Source organism: Canis lupus, chromosome 20, assembly GCF_003254725.2.
Source record: "Canis lupus dingo isolate Sandy chromosome 20, ASM325472v2, whole genome shotgun sequence".
In the NCBI taxonomy this organism is placed as follows: Eukaryota; Metazoa; Chordata; class Mammalia; order Carnivora; family Canidae; genus Canis; species Canis lupus.
The window spans coordinates 17655326-17677088 of NC_064262.1; the positions used below are offsets into that span (position 1 = coordinate 17655326).

General features: G+C 36.4%; 1 long non-coding RNA gene across 2 annotated transcripts; it reads right to left on the reverse strand.

Moving 5' to 3' along the window:
- Positions 1-1236: 1236 nt before the first annotated feature.
- On the reverse strand, positions 1237-20683 carry LOC112662943 (uncharacterized). 2 transcript variants are annotated; one of them, XR_003138969.3, is made up of 6 exons: positions 20518-20683; positions 19260-19395; positions 11136-11432; positions 7918-8386; positions 1963-2033; positions 1237-1297 (listed from the first exon to the last, which is right to left on the reverse strand). It is a non-coding gene; the product is annotated as an uncharacterized LOC112662943 (long non-coding RNA). The 2 variants fall into 2 exon arrangements; XR_003138968.3 differs by lacking the exons at positions 1237-1297; positions 1963-2033 and adding an exon at positions 2050-5252.
- Between the last annotated feature and the right edge of the window lie 1080 nt (positions 20684-21763).

A 21763-nucleotide genomic window follows, 5' to 3' on the forward strand; every position in this document is an offset into this window, starting at 1 on the left:
TTTCTTTGTGTGAATTATTCTTTCTAGTCATTTTGCTCAGTGCAGAGTGGCTGAAAATGAGTTGTACTTGTTAGAAGGACAAACTGTTCTCTCTGTAGCATTCCAGCTGTTCTCTCTTTAAATCTCAGGTCGAATACATAGGTTTTCAGGATGATTTGAAAGTTATCTAGGTAAGTTGGTGGGGACAGGTGACTTGGGAACCCTATTCCTCTGTCATCTTGCCCCCCCCCCCCACCTGCAATACTATCTTATTCCAAGGCCAATGCTCATAACTGACAATAGATCTATCTAGAGTCAGGTGTCATATTCCCTTAAGTGCTGGATTAGAGGAAACTTTTCCTTTGAAAAGGCCACAGCATTCCAAGGAGACATTTATATCAGGGTAGATCCCTAAAATCTGTTCCAACTCTGAGACTTTATCACCTTCTGTTATTATAGAACTATTACTTCTGAGTCATTATCAGTACTGATATCAAATCCAAAAGAAAGGGAAATACTAGGAAATAAGGATTTAGAATATCAGATGGAAAATATGAACCAAAAATTAGGTTTATAGATATCAGAGAGAAAAAAATCTTAAAGGAAAACATAAGAAAACTCCATGGAGACTATGAGTCTACAACCTAGTCTGACAGTTTTATGCTGCACAATAATTTAATAGAATGGAGGAATGCAGTCTCTAAAGTATTTATATTAAAGTACTCATGAATAATAAAATCATCTTCATTTTAGATGGTCACATATTCTATTTACATTATTTTATGGCTTTCCAAATGGTGAGAGGGCAAAGATTGGATGATGTTAAGTTACTTAAAAGCAACTGCTTAAGTTGCTTAAGATTTAAATAAATTCTATTTTGTTAGAACTGAAAACCACTGATGAGTAAATCAAGGAAGAAAGACATTTATGAAGGCATGAAACATCACTCAGAAATGATTGCATTCTAGTTAACACTTCATGTAACGATTTGGCTTCTAACGGAGCTGGCTGTATGGTTTAGTACACTATTTTGTCAATTTTATGCAGAAAATAATATATTTAGCTGCTACAATATAGCACTGTATGGATGTCCCAGCATCTCCATTTTAGAAATGCATGCCCAACAATCTTCCAAAAAATATGTTTACATTAATTTGCCATTGGATAAATGATACAACCCTATTTAAAAAAATTCAAAACTTTTCTTTCCTAGCTTTACTTTACAGATAGAATAATATTGTGCAATACCATCTAGTATTATTACTTACATAAAATTTTCTTCCAGGATGAAAATGTAAGGTGAATGATAAGTTTCCTTCTGAAATGGCATCCTCACCACAGAAGATAAACCTCTAACACAGCGTAAAATCACAAACTGCCTAATGTAATAAATTTCTTTTCCGGATAGCATTATCTTTCACCTACTTATTTCCTCCATCTTTCATCCATGGATTTTTACATTATTTTCACATTGTATACAATGAGCAAGTCACACTTCATAACTAAACAATCTTTGCCCTTGACAAATCCATTAACCACGAAAACTGAGACTCAGGCTTTCAGCTGGTCATCATTTGTCCTCTTAGATATTATGCACATGTGAGTTCCCACCCACGAGCAAATGCATTCTATCTAATTCTATATAGCCCAAGTTTGTTTGACTTTGTATCTTTTGTCTACTTTATTTTGCATTTTATTGCTTTTAGACAGACAGTATGTAGAAGAAACTCACGAGCTTCAAGAATTCCATATATGTAGACTCTTTTCAGTTTGCCAAACTACCCTGTGAAAATGCTTCCCTCTCCAATTCCTAAAGTAAATTTTAAAATCCTCATTTGCCTTCAATTGCTCCCTAGTCTGTATGTCAAATAACCTCTTTAAATCATTCAACAACACATATTTCCAATTACAAAACTTAAATATATAAATATATGTGTATACACATATGCATATACATATGCATATTATAAGCAGCAAACTCACCTTCGCATTTGCTAATGGAACTTATTTCACATTTATTTTCAGTTCATATCAACATAGGCTTTTTTTTCCATCTAAAGCCAAAGAAAACACAAGACAATAAATTTAGTCTCCTGCTTATATTCCAAAAAATTATCCCGTGAAAGATGACAATGAGATTTTACTCCTCTAGAGAAAGAAACCAATCTCTAAAATAATGTCCTAGGAAATGGCTTTTCCCTAAGATTTTCTTCACTATTTTTATAAAGGAAAAATAATACAAATAGGAGAGGCATCTGAACAAATCAAATGGTAGGAAGGTTCCACATTAGGCACACTTTTCTTTTCTTGTTTAGAAAAGTTTTATCTTATGCTGTAAATATTGCAGAATATTCGGAAAGGGATTTATCCACCTCATTTTTTCCTGAAATTTTTAAGTGTCTTTTCTAGGGCTTGGTTATTACCTTATTAATCGTAACAGTCATGACCACAAATAAGAGTATTTTTAGTGATCATGAAATAACTTGAAAGAACTGGATCTTAAAATAACTGACCTTTAATGATTCTTGAAATAACTGAATCTTTATGTTTAAGAGACATTTAAACTCCACCACCTCCTAATTTTAATTTATACTAAATTAACTACATTAGTTATAATTATAATCTATTAATCTCAAACTGAAAATGAAAACCCCTGTCAAAGACATTTTATCTGTTGTTTACGGATAGGTAACAGGATGCAGATTTTGGACCAATACAGCTACATTTAAATCTTTTCTAAGACCAGGAGAAAAACAAAGATGAGCTTTCATTTAATTATCACAAAATCCAGAAAACTTTTAGAAATGCTCATTCAACTCTTTTATTAGCCATACACTAGAACGGAGGCTTGTTTTTAATAGTTCTAAGATTCACAGATTTTGGAATTTGGAGTCAGACAACTTAAGTTCAAGACCCAGTCCTGCAAGACACCTGAGTGTTTCAATAGTTGAGTGTCTTCCTTCAGCTCAGGGCATGATCCTGAAGTCCTGGGATGGAGTCCTGCATTGGGCTTCCGTCAGGGAGCCTGCTTCTCCCTCTGCCCATGTCTCTGTTTCTTTCTCTGTGTCTCTCATGAATAAATAAATATTTTAAAAAAAATACCAGTCCTTGCTGATTGACAAAGAGCAAATTATTTAATATTCAAGGTCTGCTTCCTTATGTATAAGATGGGGTTTTGGGGTTTTGTGATGACTAAACATTACTATACATGTAAAGCACTTAGCACCACCCATTTCTGGCTCATGGCAACCTGTTCAAAAAATATCACTAGCTGCTGCTGTACTTGCTGAGACCCTGGAACACTTGTTCTTTCTCTTGGATATGCAAAGATTCCATTGGATATAGTTCAAAAGATGTGGGGTTTTCTTGATTGACAAAATCAGAGCATCAAGTGCAAAGACAAAACATAGTACCCTCCCATAATGTTTGACAAGAGAACCTTCTTGGTCTTCCCACCAGCTCTTCAAAATAGGTATTAATGTAATCTTAGTTTAGACAAAGAAATATGTATGGTCACACAGCTCAGTAAGGGGCAGAGCTTGGATTCCTATCTCTGAATCCCATGGACTTTCCTTTTCACCATCTGTAAACACACACATTAAGGTGAGAGGAAAGAAGGAATCCTCAGACCCTCATTTTCACTTGATTCATAAACATGAAATAGTAAATGCCATTCTAAGGTTTACACCCATAAATTTCATCATGTGAGTGGTGATCAACAAGGCCCTCTGACAAATTCACGGATATCTGTGTTTCCCAAGGCTCTCAAAGCTTCTGCTAAATACAATCACTACTTGGAGAGATTTTATTACCTAATCCTCAAGGAAGAGTTCATTGATATCTGAGCATGAGTGGCTGACAGAATGGGAGGCAGAATTGGGAAGTGGAGAGGTTGAAGGTGGACCAAGAAATAGAAGGGAGATGTAAGTTGGAGTCACAGCAAAATACCAAATGAGAAGGTAGCCTCTATTTCTTGAGTACTTATTAGGCAGAAATAAACATGTACTGTATAATTCATCTTTAACTGGGCCACAGTATCTAATCATTAGCTACTGCTTATTACTACTCAACTTATCTTCCATGGGAAAAAATAGTAAAGAAATTACACTGGCTTAGAGAATAGAAATTCTGCTTGTTACCTGCCCTTTGGTACCTGTGTTGCAGGGGGCAAATTACTACATAGTTCTGTTTTAGTTTCTTACTTGTAATAATTGCCTTTCTTCCTCACAAAGTTGTTAGGAGAGAAATTTTGAGTATATGTTAAAGCACTATGGAAAAACAAAAATAATGCTGAAGAGATACATATTATTATCATACAAATATTTAACAAACAGGGGAGCCTGGGTGGCTCAGCAGTTTAGCACCGCCTTGTGATCCTGGAGACCCAGGATCGAGTCCCACGTCGGGCTCCCTTCCTGGAGCCTGCTTCTCCCTCTGCCTGTGTCTCTGCCTCTCTCTCTCTCTCTCTCTCTCTCTCTGTGTGTGTGTGTCTCATGAATAAATAAATAAAACTTAAAAAAATGAATATTTAACAAGCAAACCATCATGTAGGGCACTATTCTCCTACTGAGTAATGAACGTAAACCAATGTCTATCCTAGCAGGAATGTCATGTAACGAGACTGTTATCAGTAATTATCACTTATTCTGAGCTCTTATATAGAACAAAATACAGCATTACTAAGATGGGATTCTGAGACTATTTGAACCAAAGTCACACATGAGTCAACTCCTAAGCTCCAAGCCCTTGTCAAGTTGTGTGTGCCCCTGGTTTCCACTTCAGATCATGCTGTCATCTGTGGGTAAAGAGTCACATTCATCCCATTTCATCTCTGAATTGATCTGAACTTGATTCCAGACCTCAGGCTGATGCAAACTTGAATGGATCCAGTTGGCAAACTCAGTATTTGCACACCCTTTCATATTCACAAAGGCTCTGTCATCCCTACTTGAGTTCTAGCCTAAAAGAATAACTGGGGAGGAAATGTATTTTTTAAAATCCCAAGGGAAAGTATAATTAACTGCTGCCAAATTGTGGCCAGTGCTGAAGTGTCTGCAGGGTAGATATTTTATTGAGAGTCTCAGGTGATTCCCTTGGTCCACACCAGTAGATCTCATTCATTAAGGAAGCAAATTCTTCTTCAATGTATCTTAATCAAGAAATCATAAAGTAGTCCTCGTCCAGTCTTCCCTCCTGGCTCTCACCAGCCTATCATTTCTGTTATCAGCTGTATCACCTGGCTATGCAACAGACTTTGTTTCCAAAACTCTTTTCTGTCAAAAGCAGAAAAAAAAAAAAACCCTAAATCATAAAATTTGGACCCATGAACATTTGTTTTCTTCTAATAATTTCCATCATTTCTAATGCCATTGTCTTTGTCCCTTGCAATCACTGCATTTCTTTAATCTGTCACCTTTCTTGGATTCTGCTTGTTTGCTCCCATAAACAACATCACTGGGGGGAAAAAAGTAAAGCTAAATTTGATGTTGGGTCAATGAGGATTTGAATCTTTTATTTACTACCATAGTCACAAAGCGGAATTGCTTCCTTCAAATTACACTCATAAATTATAGGCTATTATGCCTTAGTGTATTGGTGCAAAGGTTGATGCTGAATAAAGTTTTAGAGGGGCAGAGAACTTGTAATTTATATGTCATATGTGGTCATGACATACCTACTTGTCACTTGCCTGACTAGCTACAGAGGGATGGAGAAAAGTAGTGTTAATATGCCCATATGGATGCCAAAGCTTCCCCTTGCAAATGATGTGATGCATCCAAAAATCTTGTTTGTGAGGTGACACCAGTTTGCTTTTAACCAGCTACTCAATTTTCAATTTTCAGCTCCAGAGAAACTAGTAATTTCCCTTTAGGAAACAGAAAAAAATGAGGCCAAAAAATAAAGCGTGCTCATTTTTAGGCACAGGAGATTATCTCTGTCCTCCTAAGACAAATTAGCAAAACAAAACCCATTGTGTCCTTAAGCAATTGCATATTTATTCCTTTCCAGAGGAGCAAGGTGAAATTAACTCATGGAATATGGACAAGGGATTATTTAGATCTATTTTCCTCATTAAACTCACTCTTCAGTGTTTACGAAAACTATTAAGCCAAAGACTAATTATTCATCCTGCAGGTAAGCTGACCCTTAGGTGTGCAATTCTTCAAAATAAGGATAGCTTCTCTGATTTTAAGTGGGGAAAAATTAATACATACAGTGATTGATGCTAGTTCCAATATTTTCAGTGAAAAGTTAACCAGAGAAAGCCATGCCACAGAGTGGGAGAATATATCTGTACCTCATAAACAAAAAAAATATCAACCAAAATATAAAATAAGTCCTCCAAGTATAATTTTAAAATGACAGATGGAAAAATGACAAAAGAATAGACACTTCATAAAAGAAGAAATCCAAAGTTCAATAAACAAATTAAAATCTGTATACCTCATTAGCAAGTTAGAAAATAAATATTAAAATTATAATGGACTATCTACCTATATATCTGTTAAATTGGTAAAAATTTAAGTATCTGAAGAATTTGTGAGCATATGAAACAACTGAGAATTCCCATATATTGTTTATGGGAATGCAAATTGCACTTTGAAAAAATAATTTAACATTATCCATTAGAGTTAATGATGTGTATACTCTAAAACACAGCACTGGATATACACCTTAGAGAAATTCCTATACCAAGATACAGGTAGGGAGGTCAATAGCAGCAATGTACATAGATATCAACAAACAGGAGTAACCCAAATGTCCATGATGATAGAAGAAACATATAAATTGTGGTATACTCCTATAATAGAACACTGCATAGCAGTGAAAATAAATGAGCTTCAGCTAACAAAACTATATGAATGAATCCAGAGGCTATATCACAAATATTTAATAATTGATGTGACATTGGTTTAAATAAATAGAAAACTTGCCAGATATTAAAAACTCCTATAAGTCTCCTAGAAGAGTATCAATAAGCACTAGATAAATGCGAGTACTACAAAATAAATGTAGCAAGAGGACTTTCAGGGGGCTGGTGATACTATGCTTCTTTACTTGGGAAGTGGTGACAGTCATTCACTGTATAGCTATTCTCAAACGTGTGACACTATTTTATGCTAGTTTCTAAATGTAGGAAGTATTTTTTTTTAATTTTTTTTTATTTATTTATGATAGTCACAGAGAGAGAGAGAGAGAGGCAGAGACAGAGGCAGAGGGAGAAGCAGGCTCCATGCACTGGGAGCCTGATGTGGGATTCGATCCTGGGTCTCCAGGATCGCGCCCTGGGCCAAAGGCAGGCGCCAAACGGTTGCGCCACCCAGGGATCCCTGTAGGAAGTATTTTACAATAAAAATATACAAACATGGAAACAAAAGAAGAAAACTAGAGTCATATATATCTGTGAGGGTATTTTCTTCTGGCATTGGGTAGAGATATTTATTGAACCTGTCAAAGTTTTAAAGCTACTATTCATTTTTTCAAGATTTCCAAAATTGTTACCTAATCCATACAATTGTGGTGGCCTCCATACCACTGTAATTGTCACTGACACTTCAAAACTTAGTGCTGCTTCTTCCTGCACTTCCTCCAATCCAGGCAGGAGCATCTTAGCAGCCAGTATACTGGCACAGGCCAGGAGTAATGTCCTCACCTATCACCATCACGCTTGCCATCTGTCCAGTGAGTGATCAAGCTCTAAAATCTATCTGAAAGGTCTATTTTCCAGGGTGAATTCTGATACCAGTCTTAGCTTAGGCTTTCCTAAAGCAGCTACTAAGGTAGATACTTGTATACAGGTAATCTAGGGGAAGAATAATACCATTAGCAGGAATGAGAGACAGGAGGAGAGGCCAATACAAGAATTCAATACCAAGGGTGACTAATACTCAGTCCTGCAGGACCTTGGGTGAAGGATAAAAAGCCATTAGCTCCTACCTCAGTGATCAAGAGTGACCTAAGGAGGGTTAACTCCTTCACATTTCCAGGTTCCACATGTGTGAAGGCTGAGATGCTTCCTCTATGTGACCTTCACCATAGAAGCAAAAAGGTTCAGAGCAAGAATCAAGTGTATGAAATAAAGGTTGGACTTCAGGATGTCTTGGGTTGCCCCTTCACAAAACTTGTTTATGCTTTCAAGGCACTAGCCACCACAAGAGTAGTTAGGCCAATGGGTAGTGATAGACAAGTGGTGCCTGATGCAGTACAAATCTGTTGAGAGATTTCCCAGCAACAATTCACCTATTCTTGCAACAGAATCTCCATTTCATTGAGGAGACACTTATCTTTCACTTTCAGTTCCTGTAATGACTCTGAGGTTGAAGCCACACCAAGCTCTGGAGGTGAGTTTGTGAATCAGCTCTGGCCATTCACTGCCAGGGAGTCCATCTGGGATCTCTTGTTGTAACTGTGAACAGAGGAGATTTTCTATTATTAAAGCTAGGAAGATATATGCCTGGGCATTATCACATGGATCTAGGCTGCCTATAAGTAAAACCAGTGCAATGGAAAGCTGGGCGCAGGGCATAAAACAGAAAGATTTCAAATAATGTTATTTAAGGGTCTGCATACAACCATGCATGAAGCCAATACACCTTGTTTCGTTTTGTCCTTTTTTTAAAAATATGAGCCAGTAAGTTCAGATTCCTCTCTTGTTCCTTACCAGTCTCTAGACAGCCTTATGAAATGCTGTTGTGTCTAAGATTTTTTTAAAGATGTATTTATTTATTTTTAGAGAAAGAGAGAGAGTGTACAGTGAAGAGGGTCAAGGGGAGAGAGAGAGAGAGAGAGAATAATCTTGAGCAGACTCCTTGCTGAACAGGATGTCTAATGTGGGGCTCGATCCCATAAGCCTGAGACCATGACCTGAGCCCAAATCAAGAGTTAGATGCTTAACTGACTGAGCCACCCAGGCATCCCTCTTTTCCTAAGGTTTTTAAAAAGTCATTTTCAAATAAGAATGAAATTTGAGGGCAGCCCGGGTGGCTCAGCGGTTTAGTACTGCCTTCAGCCCAGGGCATGATCCTGGAGACCCCGGGATCAAGTCCCACATCGGGCTCCCTGCATGGAGCCTGCTTCTCTCTATACCTGTGTCTCTGCCTCTTTCTCTCTATCCCTCTGTGTCTCTTGTGAATAAATAAATAAAATCCTTAAAAAAAAAAGAATGAGATTTGAAACTTAATAAGCTGTGGATGAGTCTGATATTGTTTTTGCACAATTATTGAAGACATCAATTCACATGTTTAATTTCTTTGTCACTTTGACAATACCTATCATTGAAGGAATAATTCTGGCTCCTTAGAGAATGAAGAAATGTAAAGAAAACATATTATAAGGACTTGGATGATTGAAAGCACAATATAGGGCCTTGGGGTTCTCCTCATAAATTTCTCTTTGACCAACATTTGTGTTCAGAGCATTAAAGTTCATACATACTTGGATAACAATTTTTTTCCAAATTTCAAGAACACACGACACAAGGTAAGGCAAAGACCAGTATATAATTACTTGGAGAGTGCTTTCTTATTTTCTTTAAAGGTATCATAATGCAGCAGAGATTCACATGCCTCTCTATGGAACATGAAGCTGTTAATATACCATTTAGATGCGGTGGTTCTCTTTGGCTGAAAAGTCAGTTTGATTTTATTCCCTCTTAAACAGTTTTGATTTTCTGAATATGATGATGGAATTGGCTGCAGGCAGCTCTGTGAATTCATTACATAGCATTCACTAACAAGGAGACATTATAAAAACAGGCGTGGCATTGCCTATCTATGGACTGAATATGTTAGGGAGAGGCATTACCTGTCTATGGACTGAATATGCTAGGGAGAGGCATTACCTGTCTATGGACTGAATATGCTAGGGAGAGAAAAAGATGAATAAATGGACAGAGAAATAGATGTGATACACACTAATAAATATTGTATTTTCATAAGAACCAAAAGTTCACAGGTTATTTATACACTTATCTCATTTAAGTTATATATACCACTTATGAGGTAAGAAATTTTATCCAGAGTTTACACATGGTTAAGTGACATTAACCACTGATACAGATTTAGAGCAGAGAAGTAAACTCTCTTTTTTTCCTTTTTCCAATGTTCTTTCCACTCCACTGGAATTGAAGATTTTGCTAATAAAGGAATGATGTTTTGATGAAAACTGACTAGGATTTTAGATTTGTTCATCCTGTGAATTCCTTTTGCTCTTATAGTCTGCACTAGTAACATTACAAAAAAAAATTAAAGGTTTTCACCCTCAGATTACTGTACATAATTTCAGAGGATGTTGTACACACATCTACCAAAATATTAACTATCTTGAATTATAATTATCTGCATATAGTACACTTCTGATGGACCACACAACCCATTCCATATCCCCTTCTTTGTTAATATTTGTGCAAAAATCAGGTGGTCAAGTGCCTCCACTGATGTTGAGTCCCTCCCCAACACCAATACCATATACTAAATTCACTTGGTGAATTTTGACTGTTGAAATTTGGACTCTAAAAAACAAATTAGCATTTCCATTGCCCTTGTTAATGATGAGTATAGAAATCATCACAGGATATACAATTCTGACCACTGACAAATGAGGGCTTACTGCTGGGAGATATCTGAGCAATTTCTATTTACTTAAAAAAAGGAAGAACTTGAGATGGCTATGACCCTCTATTCACCCTCTCCCTTCTGGTTTTTGGATGCAATTGTGTGAGGATGTTATGCTTGGAGCTGCAGCCATCTTGATGCTATGAATGTAAAGTCGATGAAAAAAGACAGTTCATTACATATGGCTGAGAGAAGAGATAAAACCAAAACCAAAACTCTGAAACACTCCTCTCATTTTTGAGCTGCTGAATTTTCTAATTTTTACTGTGCATAAAGTACACAGGTTTTGTTTCATACAACCAAAAGTATCATATTAGAAACAGCAAGTATTTTTTGTAACAAATTAAACTTTGAGCAACATGAGGACATAGGTTCCATCCTACTAATCTTTGTACCTTCAGTGTCTCATACCAAGCACATAGTAAGTTCTCAAACACTGCTAGTTGAATGAATTCATGAAGTGAACAACTTTCAAAATAATAAAAGAAAGAATCACGCTAATACTGTCACTTCTTAAAGAGTTTTTGGAAAATAATAAACAACCTGAATTTTCGTTGTAGAAGACTTGAGAAAGGTAGAAATTCTGAGAGTATTTGGTCCATTGGATTAACAACTTAGATGTTTTCAAGTGTATAGTAATTGAAGTTTATTGAATTCATATAGAAGTCACTGGAAGTCTTTGTGTTTAATACAGGGTATCATTCATTTAAACTAGCAATTTCTGTTGTGCTCTTCTTTTAGAATGTCTATTAATATGGGTCATCTGCTAGAATCAGGGCATCACTTTGTTCTCTAGACTCTCTCTCATCTTTGGAGACCTTCTAATATGAGAATGACATCCTAGAACAGAGAATAAAATAAAATGAGTGAGTACACAGGTGGCTTTAAAAAAAAGCCCACAAATGATTGATAAGTAAATGGAATTTTTTGGAAGTTTCATCTCTAAGTTGAAAGAGAATTTAAAACAAAAAAGGATTCAATTTTCCACATGGTCAGGGGCTCAATCTGAGCTTGAGGTGACCCCCACATCTCCTTTCTTCCTGTGCTACTGAATGTGGCTTACTTTTCACTGTTAGCCTCTCATTCCTTTGAGCTGTCAAAGCAGTTTTGCCAACACACTTGAATAGATGGCCCATCATAATTTCATTTAAAATATATACAAACATAAAATATATCCACCTGCCAGAAATATTTAAATTTAGTTTATTACAGTTTTTTTAATGAAAGAACATTATCTGCCATAAAAGATACATCTTATATATTCTATCTCTCATTTGGGGCTAATATTTAATCTATAATATATATTTTTCCATCTAATCTTATCATCCTCAGTTTTTAAAACCTGAGATGTTAATTCACAAGAGACATGTAATTCCCTGCAATTATTGAATTATAGACTTGACCCTGCAGTGACTTTAACATGCATATTACTACAAGCAAAAGAAACTAACATTGCCATCTTAAACCTACATGGATAGATTAGATAGATGGATGGATGAAAAGATAGGTATAAAGAGAGAAAAAGAACCTAGATTAGTGTCTATTACTCTTCTAAGATAGCTTTCAATATAGAAGAAGGAGTTCTTTAATTCTTTAAGCAAAAACTATAGAGTTACTACTACTGAAAAAAAAAAAAAAAAAACCTTAAGAAATTTACAAAGGTAGTTGTTGACCAGGGGCCCAGTGATAGTAGCTTCACAACCTAATCACCAGACTTCCTGGATGTGAAATTCATAACTTCATCTTGTTTTCATTCCTTAAAATCTACTTAGTATTCTTCTGACTTTTGATTTTTGCTTCCTACTAGGTTACAACTCTCACTCTCTCTAATGTTGGAAACTTACTCCATGTAAATCTTCTGTTAAGCCTGGCCTACCAACAGGTGCCCTCCATGCTGATGATTGGTGTCTAGATTACTCTGGCTCAATGAAAAGGGTCCACGGAAAAAGCTGTTCACATACCAACCCTTTCATTAAATGTGATAGGTGCTAGCTTAGGTGCTATGACAGGTGGGGAAGTGGCATGTAGGTGAGCTAAATAAAAGCAACATTTCAGTTTTCATGGAGATTACACTTGAGAGATGGAAACAGACATTAGCTAATGACTACCACAAATGAATGAAAACTGTAATTTTGAGTAGTGCTACAAAATAGAAGGTCTGCTATACTATGAGAGGGAGAATTTGACCATGTATGCAAAGTCAGAGAGGACTTCTTTAAAGGAAGAACAACTACAATGGGATCTGAGGAAATAATAGAAATTAAACAGGTAAAATGTGAGTGAAGGAGAATGTACCAATTAAAGGGGCAGGTTTTGGAAAAACTCTGAGATGAAATGGAGACTGACCTGTTCAAGGAAAAGAGGAAAGCCAGGGATGATGAAGGATAGTTCCTATCATGGAGAGAAGGCCTGGGAATTTTGGATTTGCTTTTTCTTTTTTAATATTTATGTATTTATTTATTTATTTATTTATTTATTTGAGAGAGCAAAAAAAGAGAGACAGAGAGAATGTGAGCAGGGGGAGGGGCAGAGGGAAAGGGGGAGAGAATTTCAAACAGACTCCTTGCTGAGCCAGAGCCTGATGTGGGGCTCAATCCCAGGACCCTGAGATCATGACTCAAGCTGAAACCAAGAGCTGGATGCTTAACTGACTGAGCCACCCAGTTACCTCTGGATTTGTTTTGGATTGGTATGAGATGACGCTGGAAAACTAGGCAGGTGCCAAACAATTCAGCATTTTATAAGCCATGTTGAGAATTTGATCTTTATCCAAAGGATAATGAAAAGCCAATGAAGTGTTTTAAGCATGATCATATTTGCATTAAAAAAAATCTTCCATCTACGGAGTGCAAAATATGTTGGAGAAAGGCCAGAATAGGTGCTAGTGTTTCAAGTAGGAAGCTATGGCAGAAGTCCAGGCATTGATGATGATTATTTGAGTTAGGGTGATAGAAATGGAGATATTCAAAGAGGATCCACTAGAAAAAATATTTAGGAGTTAGAATCTGTCAAGATTTTTAGGGTATGTTGGAAATGGGGATGGGAGGGGAGAGCAAGGGAGAGGGAAGTTTCAAACACTGCCCTCTGTTTCTGATGTTCCTACCAGAGTGGATGGTGGCACTGCTCACTTAAAGGAAAATCCCTAGAAGAGTGGGATTTGGTGGGATTTGGACCAGGATCAATAGATTTTGAACATGACTAATTATGAGGTGCTTTTGAGACATAGAAGTAAAGATGTCTGATAGGTGATTTATTATATAGTTCTATAGCCCAGAAGAGATCCAAAGAGTAGCTCTAGATGTACAAACCACATGAAGACCCATTTGTAATCTGACATACCCTAATCAATTTCTACATATCAATCCCATTCGAAAAGATCTAAAACTCAAAATAATCTTCAGAGCTCTAGGTTGTAGTCTGACATTGAAAATCACAAAAGGGAAGGTAGCATGGAAAATGGAATGATGGCAGCAGTTTGTATTAGAAGACCTGGATTCAAGTCTCAATATGCTTGCTAAGTAATTCTGAAATCTTTGGCTGATGACCTCACTCAGAAATGCAGTTCCCTGGCTGTAATACCTCAATAAGGATACCTCCCTCTGGCTGATGTTCTAAGGAGTCATATGATATTCATGATGAGGGGAGATGAAAGTTTTGTAAAGTCCTACAAACACCCATCTTATTTTGTTCCCAAACTGCTACCACCACTATGTATGTAGGCACAGTCTACTCAATGTTTAACACACATCATCAAATGCGCACTAGCTTTGCGAAGTCTCAAACCAAGCTGGCGTGCTAGATTATCACTGCTTCACTGGTCATCTAGGAGCTGTCAAAAAAACAAAAACAAAAAAACAAACCCAACCTCAGTTCCCTTTAATCAACTGGACTTCCGCATCATGGCTCCATTCTTTATAAGTAATTATAATTATGAAAGATTCAGAAGAGACTGTGCCAACATGGGAACTCAGTGACTATTAACAAAGCATTTTGCATTTAACTTCTTATCTTATCTTGGAAGGCCAAGTATTAAAATGGCTTTGAAGGCTTTTTCTTTTTTTTAAGACACACTTCTGTTTTACTCCATTTCTCTCTAGATAAAATAAGTACCATCTGTCCAACCACAGGATGAGGAGATATTTCTCCCTCTGGGAACAGGATATAGTCTTAACAAATGTATGAGACTGTTGCAAATTAAAACCATAGGAACCACTTTTAAGGGACACTCTATCAATGTCCCAGAAAAATTTCTGAGAACCTACTTCATAATTTTGGAAGAAATCATCAGAGATGATAGTAGAATCAAAGAAGATGGAAGAAGATGTCATTTAACTCTCAATCTGTTACAACAGACCTAAAAACTTGCTAGTCCTAAGTCACATTTCAGCAACGAAATAAATGTCTTCATTCAGAAAACATTTTAATAACCAGCAACAAAACTTTATCAGCAAAGATATGTCCCTTGTTACTATATTCTTTTACTAACTCCATACTCAGACTAACAAATAAAATTTGGATTCTTCCATAATGTAGCTAACATTATTTTCCATTTCTACTTAAACAATAACAACGAAAACATCAAAGTATGCCAAGAATTACTATTTTTATTATATACTATTATTAACTTTCAATAAAGATATAAAGTATATATATGGTACTTTATTATAGTCTAGAATCTACTGAGGGCTAATTACTATATTTTACAACTGGTTCAATTTAAGATAACATCTAATCAGAAAACAGGTTTACTGTTCAAAAACATTTTTAAAGAGAAGATTGAAAACATTGATAAGTTCATCATTTGTGTTTTAGCTTGTTAAAAATGAAAATTACCTTAGCAAGTGACAAAGTTCAAATCATTGGGAATGAGGCATGCAGCTTCACCCGCTTCCAAATGTAGTACACTAGAAAGACACCACATTACCTTCTGTGGTATTCTTGCCAGTAACATCCAATCAAATGACAACAGATCCTCAGATAAGCCGAAGAGAGGGACATTACACAGATCAACTGGCAAGTACTCTTAGAAGACAAAGTAACACAAAGATAGACTGAGAAACTCTCCCTCACTTGAGGTGATGAGGAGACACGAAACCTCTAGCTGTTTGAGATCCTTGATTGTGTTCTGGGACACAAAAAAATACATTAGAAGAACAAATGGAGAAATTCGAATAAGGTCTGCAAATTACTTAATAATACTACATTAATATTAATTTTCTTACTTTGATAAATTGCACTAAGCTTAAGTGAGAGAACAGTTTGGGAAGCAATGTAAAAGGTATATGGGAAATATATGTAGTATTTTTGCCATTTTTTTGCTTTCATTTTATAAATCTGAAACTATTTCAAAGTTAAAAGTTTTTTTAGAGTTATGTTTTATGTAAAAGTATACATTAGATATTATGCATGCATATAGTATATATATTATGCATACACAGTAAAATTTGTTTGTGAATGTTAACTATTTTAGAAGTGGTTTCACATCATTAAATCGCTTCAGTGATTATTGTCTGACAGTATGATTTGTGCAGAAACTTGTTCATTTCAGACTATGGTTTGCTACTGTGAATTATTTTTCCTACTGGATTTTTGCATTTTGAAGTAACAATTCCTGAAAAAAAAAAAAAGGTTGAAATGTAGCATCATTATTTGTAGTAGTCATCCTCATAATAGTTCAGATTTGGTAACCAAATCTGGTAACCACTTTTCTTCATAATAGGCATGGTTTTATTTTTATGAAAGAAGAAAGAAGACAATGTTTCCAAAACAATCATAAGACTTACAACCTGTACATCCTGAGAAACAGTGTGATGGGGTTTAGGACTCACTACCCCAAAATATGGCACCTTGGCATCCTGAAGACTAAGCTGAAGGAGTCTGAGAAAAGGGCAGGAAGGTCACTCTGACCTCACCCCAACCTTGCCCTGCCCATCCCTGAGAGAGGAGATAAATCTCCTATAGGAAAGGCATTCCTCCTATAGCAGAAGGAAGAAGACATTCCTGCTACATAGGGAATGAAGGGGTGAAAAATCTGTACTAACAAACCTGGTTAAATTAACCCTTAGCTACTTCTTCACTGTTTGCTACCCCCAGTCCAAACCCCTTTGTCTTGTCATTCTTTTTTTTTTAAGATTTTATTTTTTTTATTAATGAGACAGAGAGAGAGAGAGAGAGTCAGGGACACAGGCAGAGGGAGAAGCAGGCTCCATGCAGGGAGCCCGACGTGGGACTCAATCCCGGGTCTCCAGGATCACACCCTGGGTGGAAGGCGGCGCTAAACTGCTGAGCCACCCGGGCTGCCCTGTCTTGTCATTCTCCACACATCTATTATTTCTTGGTCTAAAATGTATAACAGCTTCCAGTCCTGGACACTTCTTTGGGGCATCATTCTCTTGTGAAGATTCTTAAAATGTATATGCTTTTTTTCTGTTCATCTGTCTTTGTTAGTTTAGCTTGAGATCCAGAGGGCGGCCTTAAGAAGGTCAAGGAAAATTTTCCTCCCCTACAAGCATAAAGAAGTTAAATGACTTGCCCTGGGTGACCAAGTTGGAAAAAAAAAAACAAAAAAAGGCAGAGCTTCAAATCAAATTCATGACTACAAAGTCCACATTTATTATGCTTCCTGAGATACCACTGTTTCTCCCAAAAAGCTATTTTAACATAGCTTTAGTAAAGACTTCATCTTGATATGCCTGGGTGGCTCAGCAGGTTAATCATCTGCCTTAAGCTCAAGTCTTGATCCTGGGGTCCTGGGATCAAGCCCCACATCCTGCTCCCTGCTCAGTAGGGAGTCTGCTTCTCCCTCTCCCTTGTGCCTCCCCTCTGCTCATGCTTTCTCTTGTGTGCTCTCTTTCTCTCAAGTAAATAAATAAAATCTTAAAAAAAAAAAAGCAGGGGGCACATGAGTGGCTTAGTCTGGTAAGCGTCCAATTCTTGATTTCTGATTAGGTCATGATCTCAGGGTCATGAGACTGAGCCCCAGGTTGGGCCCCCTGCTCAGCGGGGAACTGCTTAAGATTCTCTCTCTTCATCTCTCTCTGCCCCTCCTCCTGTTCTCTCTTGCTTATGAGTGCTGTCTCTCAAATAAATAAATAAAATCTTAAAAAACAAACAAACAAACACTTCACCTTAGCAAATTCAGCGACACCCAGTCCTAGGACTTCATCTCACTTCATCACAGCCACATTCTCTCTTGTTGTCCGAGATCTGCATCTACTGCACTGCCTTATTATTAGAATGAAGGGAGCATGCAATGGGCCTCCTTATAGGTTGAAATAGCACAGATCTTATTTCATTATTCGATTATGAAGTAAAGTATCAGGTTTCCAGGAACATAGTTTAAGAAAACCATATGAGATGGAAGCAAAAAACAGTAGTGGCAGATGCACCTCCATCCCAGGCCAGCACAGTGACTCCCCAAACTGTGCCATATGGTAGTTCTCCTCCTCCCTCTCTGTTCAATCTCCCTTCCTCCCCTCCCCATATATCCAACTGCTACAATAAATCTCTACCCTTACAACTCCATTAGTTCTCATTTCAAAACTATTGCTTCCTGAGTACTGTCTTACTTAATAGAATAGCACGAGATAGAATCCAAGGTAACTCTGTCAAACTGGGCATTCTCAGAATGCCTGGTTACACCAGAGATCAACTTCAGGATGTTCTAATATCAAGCAAAAACAACATTAAATAAATAGTACCAACATATACCCACCTCTGAAAGTGGTGAAATACAATCAAGATTTTATTGAAGATGTTATTAGAAAACGGAGAAAGTTAACCTGGACTCATAATAGTAATCTTCTTCAATCAACTTGCCCCCATTTCTCCTCTTTTTTTTTTTTTTAAAGATTTTATTTATTTTAGAGAGAGAGTGAGTGAAAGAGAGAGAGCACAGGCTGGGAGAGAGGCGGAGGGAGAGAGAGAAGCAGACTCCCTGCTGAGCTAGGAGCTCCATGCAGGACTCGATCCCAGGACCCTGGGATCACTACCCAAGGTGAAGGCAGATGCTTAACTCACTGAGCCACTCAGGCATACTCCTCTAGCCATTTCACTTCTTCTACTTCCTCCCCAACAATCACTCTCTGTCTCTGTCCTTTCTCTCAACCAGGCCTCATCGAACAAAGTACCTGTCCATAATTCAATCATCTACCACAATAGGCCAAACCCAAACCATTCTACTGCTCTACTGGGAAGAAAACGTTTCTTCCCCATGAAGCCCTCCATTCATCTCAACACGGAATTTTAATAACTAAATCAAAGATCATAACTTGCTTCAAAATACCAAGAGGGAATCCATTCTTTTAAGACTGCTGTTGATACATGATGTTGACTTCAGCCACACGGTCAAATAATGCTTTCTGCATCTATAAAACAAGAGTATAAATGCTGGTACCTTCCAGTGGATCCAAAGACATCCACAGCTCATGATTTTGTGTTCCTGAGGTTGGAATTGCCCCTGGCGGTAAGTAGATTATGCAGAATGACAGCTGGTGATCCAGATAAAAACTGCAGATGGTTTGACCCTTCATGGTATATTTTTCAAAAATTAAATTACTTTAATTTCCTAGATTTATATGCAAACAATTTCACATCAACACTCAGCATTCTGGTTTTTCTTTGAAAATTAGAAAAACATGGGTATAAATTCCATACATCAATACTTACCAGGGCTTGAGAAGGAGCGTCCACCTTTCTACTGGACATTTGATCTCCATTCCTTCTATTCCTTATTGTCTTCCACCTTGACCATTTCATTCACTTTCATTGCCTGGCTGGCTCCTATAGCCATTCAGACGTGCAACTTGGTTTAAAAAACATAAATTGATATTAGATTATCAAAAAACATTAGAGAACTACTTAACACTAGTTTATGAAGACTACAGGAAGTAGTATTTGTGACAGAAATCTATATATTTAAATAGAAATAGAGACACATGCACATGCAAATTTAAGCCAAATAATACATGATATTAAAATAAGATATGTTAATATATTCTGAAGCAACGGTACATTTGCCATCTTAAGTTGAATGTTATTTTTACTTTAAAAGCATTATGTGAAGTAATAAAAGACTCATAAATTTAAAATTTGTTTGGGTAGGACATTAATGAACTCCATAAAATGTAAAATAATATAAAAAACTGAATATTTTAGAAGTTTTTTTTTTTAGAAAATGTTCTTTTATGGAGATATACTTACTTTTACCTGAAGTTCAAACTACTTTCACTAATTAACATTTTTTAATCTGAAAATATTATTTAGAGAGTTTCATTTAAAAAAGATAAAATAACTAGAACTACAGATGTCTGTTCCTGCATTTCATGGGTGTTGTCATAATAAAATAGGTTAAAAGGCAAATTAATCATATGCTTCCCTTTCAAGAGAAACACACTTGTGTGAGTTACTATAGCAACTACATACAATTTCAACTATTAAATTTCTTATTACAGGAAAAAAAATCAATAACAAGTTAGATTACTTAAGATAACATATAGCTTTGGAGGATACCTATTTATTTACCCAATATTATTACAAAAACTGCTTTACTATGAAAATCCAAAGGCGAATACTTTTTTTTTCTTTTTTTTTAAATGAATATGCCAAGAGTGAACCAAGTGTTAGCAAAACCAGCCAACTGCCCTCTTGTTAGTGGCTCCAGCACGTGTCTAGACTAATTATGTGTAAAATATAATCCACTCTGGCCAGTCATGCCTGCTGTAATTGTGCATGTTACACTCATAAAAATATACCACTAACCTTTGCAATTTTCTTTAAAATTAAAATAGTTAACTCTCTTTCACTTCAACTAAATATGCCTTGGATTTTCCAAAACTGGGTTAGCATACTTAAATATAAATCAATGAGGGCTTTTTCCCCCTAAAAAGGCTGTCAAATACAATGTTATTTATCATTTGGGATTTACCTAAACAATTGCTTGATCCACATTACATTCAGTAACAGATGTGACTCTTGTGGCTTTTTGTTGTATCTCTTTAATTTTTGTCTCATATATTCAAATGCTTTGTTTTACAACTGAGCAAACAGAGGTTTAGTGGTAGTTGCAGGGGAGGAGCAGAAAACAGAAGCCCAGTTCTAGGGAATAAGAACATTCTCATTACTTCAAATTAATTTTAATCTATTCAGTTCTGATGGCCTCTGATTGCACAGGCTAAGATCTCAATGTCCCACATATGGTGGTCTTTGTTTTGAAAGCAAATTGCATGATTGAAAAATACTTCCACATTTCATTCTAACCTTATTCATCTTATTAGCTAGAAATACGTTGGGATCTTTTTCGTAAGGAAAAAAAAAAAAAAAAGACCAAACACTGCCTCTAATATCCTTATCCTCTCTTCCCTCAAACCAGAGAATCAAAACGGAAATAAAATTATTTGGCTTTCTGTTTGTTTGTCTGTAGCCAAAGGACTGAAATAAAAATGAAGCTGCATGGTATCCGTTAGCCAGAAGGGTTGGTTTTATCCTTCACACTGAAAATGGGTCTCATGCTTTAGATGTGAAAAGAAAGTATTATATTTTTATCTCAGTTCTCTGGTTCCACTCATTGAACAATAGCTTCAAAAATTTGGCTTGACATGTCAAAAATTTCACTCTTATTTCAGCCTAGAACTAGTAAAGTGCAAGACATCAAGGTAAAGCACAAGAATGTTTTATAATTCTCTGAATACTCAGATCTGAAAAAGCTGTGGCTATTCGCATGTTTTTTTTTTTTTTTTTCACGTAATTGAAGGTAAGATTTTGAAGGAAACCAGACCTGTCATCTCAAAATATGCCACTTTGGCATATTGGTTTCTCAAATTAAAGGTACTTAAGAGACAGGAAGTGTAGGTAGGACACTCTGAACCCTCCTTTTTCTTCCTGAAAGCAGGAGATAAAACTCCCATATGAAGGACACTCTTCTTGTAGCAGGGAGAAAGAAGACATTCTTACCAGCCCAGAAACATCAACGGGAGAATCTGCACACAAACATTACTCCATTAGTTTCCTACTATATATTTACCCATGGTTTGCTGCCCTTGAAAGCCAAACACTTTCTTTCTTGCTTTCTTTTGTCATGTCATTTCTCTACAAATTTATTGTTCTTTCCAAAGATGCTTTATAAGATGGAATTGTAAGTTGCCATTTTGAGTTACTCAGTTTAGGTTTCTCCC